Below are 4,253 nucleotides of genomic sequence, written 5' to 3'. Positions count from 1 at the left end.
TACATTTGTCTCTTCAGCAGAAATAGAACTGCATAAATCATGCAACAAAGTTTCTGTGAGTACTTGTTCAAATTTGTAATTGAATTCACTTTGGCTGTGCTTATAACCCTTTTGTATTTGTATATTGCAAATATTTATGCAATTGAGTCTTTGTGTCATAATGTTCTTGATGGGTGAAATTCAAACCCCACATACAAATACTTACTGAGTCCAAATTTTAAATTCACATGCGTGAATATTCTCACCAGAAATGCTTGTACACTCTCTTATCTTATGGGACCAAAAAAGCAAAAAAAGTAAAAACAAACAAACAAACAAAAAAACCCCATGTGATCTACTTGAGCAATCAGAATTTACCAAGATCGCTGAAACAATTTAGCCAGCTGGTGTCTCTGGGAAAAGCCTAATTGACTTCAGTGATTTCATCAGCTAAGGATCTGGACCTGAAGATCCCAGCCAGTTCACTGTGAACAAACCCATAGAGTTTAAACGTTTAGCAGAAAAAGCCATTGAAAACTTATAAAAACTGAACAAATTTGAGAAGACAGTGATCAGCTCCAAGATGTTCCACGATTAGAAAATGAGACTAAATTTGTTGCATAATTACTCACTGTGAACAATTTACTCAGTTCTGTTCAGGAATACAAATTTTATTAAGATAATGTTTAAAAAAAATGAATGGTACAGAGTTTAAGCATAGAAATTTCTTGTTATCAGGGAAAAACTTACAGATTATCAAGGGGTGCGAAGTTGCTTTAAGATCGGGTGGTTTAAGGAATACATAATCTGCAATATCCCTGATTGGGGGTAAATCATTGACAGGTCAAAATACAGACATGGAGATGTGAGGGTATGTTGTTCATATAATGGCTATGTTCAGGTGTGGCGAATAGTGAGTGGATATGATGATGAGGATGGATTGACCTCATTTGACGAGATTTAATTTCAGTGAGTTTATGGTTCCAGTTCATATGGTCCAACGGACAAAGTCTCTCCGTCCCTTTCTCGTAGTCGAAGCACGATGTCACTCCGGCTCACGCCTCCTGGTACTGTCGGTGGCCGGTGACGTGTTCAATGTAGATGTCCCTGGACCATCGGATGGTGTCTGAGACCATGAGGCGCCGCATGAGCCGTGCGAACTGTTGACCGATCCTGCAGGTCCACAGCACATGCTCGTTGCAGGGGTCCCATGCACCCAGGGCTCAGACGATCAGAGTGTCCATCTGCACCTTGTAGCCCTTCGCTCTCAGGGTGTCAGCTGGGGGGCGTACTTTTCCAGCTTATGAGCTCGGGCTTCTTGAAAGGCCGGGGTCCTGTTCTCAAAGGACACCATGATGTCGATGAAGATGATCTTTTTCTGGGCCTCATCAGTGACGACGACTTCAGGTCGCAGCTGGCTGTCAGTACCAGGGATGGTGCAGTTCACTGAGACCTCCCCATGAACAGTGCAATGGCTTTCACCAAGTGGCTCTGGATGGCATTGTGGCGCAGCTGCCAGGCTCTGGAGTGGGGTTTGCAGCTGCACATGACATGGGGCAGGGTCCTGTTGGAGTAGCCGCACTTCCTGCAACACTTGTCTCAGTTCCCGTGGTGGATGGCTCCGTTGAGCGGGACGCAGTTGAGCTGGGCACAGTGGATGACCCGCCAGTCAGTGAAACGGGTGAAGCTGCCCCAGCAAGGAAGTGGTTGCTGATGTCCCACTTGCTGGTTAACTCAAAGGCTTTACTCTGGTCCGGTTTATGCTTCAGGGTTTCCACATACAGCAAGTGGACGGCGGCCTTCAGGGTCCTCTTCAGCAAGCCCCTGGCGCTCGGGGTGACGATGATATTGTCGTCGGATCTGAACTGTGGCACCAGGACTCCCAGCTCCTGGCACTCCTCGCACCACTCCCAGCGGCAGCCGATGCGTTTCCCCAGGCGATGTGACGTTGCGAGCACGGGACCACAGTGAAGCAATGTTGTGTCCATCCCGTCTGAATTCACCATGTAGGGAGCTGCTCAGGAAGGTGGTGATGTCTTGGTTGGAGGGGGCTCTTCCGATCCACTTCTTTGTCATGTCACGCAGGGTGTTCGCCACGATGTTTCTTACTGTGGCGTCGGGACACGTCAGCAGGTGGAGGGCGTGGGTGATCACTGTGATGTCGCACAGGTCGCCCATGCAGGGGACATTGGCGCAGCCATGCCTGTGGGCAATGTAAACCAGCTCGTTGCTGGCTCTCTAGTGAAGGAACAGCCACTTCTTCACGAGCTGCCGGGCAATCTTGTCTGCCTTGCTGAGGGACACCTTTGCCACAACGGATCCCCTTAGGCATTTATCTTCTGCCACGGTGCCAGCAGGGAGGCGTCGATCTTGGCAACATCCTGCAAGATCTCCTGGATGGTATCCTCGGGTGTCTGCCGGACACGGAAACAAATCAGCGTGCCCAGGTGCTGGTACGACTGCCCCGCTGCCAGGGGGATGATGGGCTCACTCTGGATCTGGAACCCCATTGCCTGCACCAAATCCCTTTTGCTGCCATCAGTGTGGAGAGTTGCGCACTTCTTTGCATTGAAGTGGAGCCCCATCCAGTTGGCAGCTCAACTGGTGGCATCTAGCATACCTTGGGGTCTCTCTGGGTCATCCGCAGTCAGGACCAGGTCATCTGCGTAAGCCAGGACGCTCACCCTCTCACTGTGAAAGTTGAGCTTTTCCCTGGCGTCTGATGGAGAGTGGGGGGGGCTGTTCCCCGGCAGTTTCTGGAGACCAGGGGGGCTGTCCCTCAACTGCTGGTCCTGCTGGGGAGAGGGGGGGGATGTTCCTTCTGGTTGTGATGTCCCAACAGACCAGCCTCAGGATGCAGGATCTTTCTGGAGCGGCATCTCGGGGGCATCCTTCGAGTAGGCACTGTTCTTCCCCTTTGCGCTGCTGGTCTGCGATGTCCTGGAGGTGCTGAGAATCTTCTTCGCAGTCATTGTTCGAGAGACCTTCCATGGAGCAGCAGCAGAGGCATTACCGGGTGCAGCTGGCAGTGTCTCAGGAGCAGAGAGAGGATTTTCTTTCAAAGTAGCAGCAGCAGAATACATCTTCAAAGCATCATCAATTTTTTCAAAAATAGCAACAACAGAATCCATCTTCAGAGCAGATGTTGCAGGTGTCCATCAAAAGAAATTAAACTGATAAGGATAGGTACTATACTTGATCTTAGCTCCAAGGAGCCGAGAAGTTCTGTTCAGGAATACTACAATTGTCCTCATTCTTGGCCCTCACACCAAGTTTCCTTAGCTGCTGCTTTCAAGAATATCACTTCAATCGTGACTAATTCATTAGCTTAATCAGCTGCCCCATTCTAACACACTTAAATTTAATCATCCAGTTCTTTCATTCCTAAGTGTTTCCTCACTGGGTGGTTTAGGAACACAAACATACAGCCTATCCAAATGGCCTACTGATTACATAGTTCTGTTACACCAGGTTCTGATCTCCTTCTGTATCACCAGCTAAACAGAGTCCTATTGAGGAGTGGGGTAGCAAATTACAAGGAAACTGCAGGGTACTGCAAAGCCTAGTATCAGAGCCAATGCTAGGCATAAGAAAACTAAGGGTATGTCTACACTACCCGCCGGATTGGCAGGCAACGATCAATCCAGCGGGGATCAATTTATCAGGTCTAATCTAGACGCGATAAATCGACCCCGAGCGCTCTCCTGTGGACTCCTGTTCTCCAGCACTGTGAGAGGCAAAGGCAGAGTCAACGGGGGAGTGGCAGCAGTCGACTCACCGCGGTGAAGACACCACGGTAAGTCGATCTAAGTACGTCAACTTCAGCTACGTTATTCACATAGCTGAAGTTGTGTAACTTAGATTGATCTCCCCCCCAGTGTAGACCAGGGCTAAGCAATTGCTTAGGGGTCCGAGCAGCTATTTGCTTTTTCATTAGAACTTGCCTGTTTTAGTATGGTGCATTGGGGGAATATTCCTGCTTAGGACCCTCAATGGGCCAGCACCACCAATGCCTAATATTGGTGATATGTAGATTGCACTTTCCCCTATGAATGAATTCTGAGCTACGCTACTGTCAATCTGGAAAAAAATCATCTTTGATGTAACCCCATAGATTACAATGGAATCACATTGGGTATATATTTTGTCCCTATACAGAAAGTGCTGGTATCCTTCCTCTGCTGCTGCCTCCATTAATTGCATCTCAACAAACAGTCTATGCTTTGTTGGTTGGCCCTTTCCTCAGAAACTCCTCTGGGTCATTCCCTTTCACC

The 4,253-nt window shown here is 48.6% G+C and overlaps 1 pseudogene; it reads right to left on the bottom strand.

The window, feature by feature from the left end:
* Positions 1-3,026: 3,026 nt before the first annotated feature.
* Positions 3,027-3,206, bottom strand: LOC112109604 (annotated as a pseudogene).
* Between the last annotated feature and the right edge of the window lie 1,047 nt (positions 3,207-4,253).

The sequence above is a fragment of the Terrapene carolina genome, unplaced genomic scaffold (assembly GCF_002925995.2).
Source record: "Terrapene carolina triunguis isolate 2854851 unplaced genomic scaffold, T_m_triunguis-2.0 Scaffold53, whole genome shotgun sequence".
NCBI classification, from domain to species: Eukaryota; Metazoa; Chordata; order Testudines; family Emydidae; genus Terrapene; species Terrapene triunguis.
This window is presented reverse-complemented; position numbering and strand designations above follow the sequence as displayed.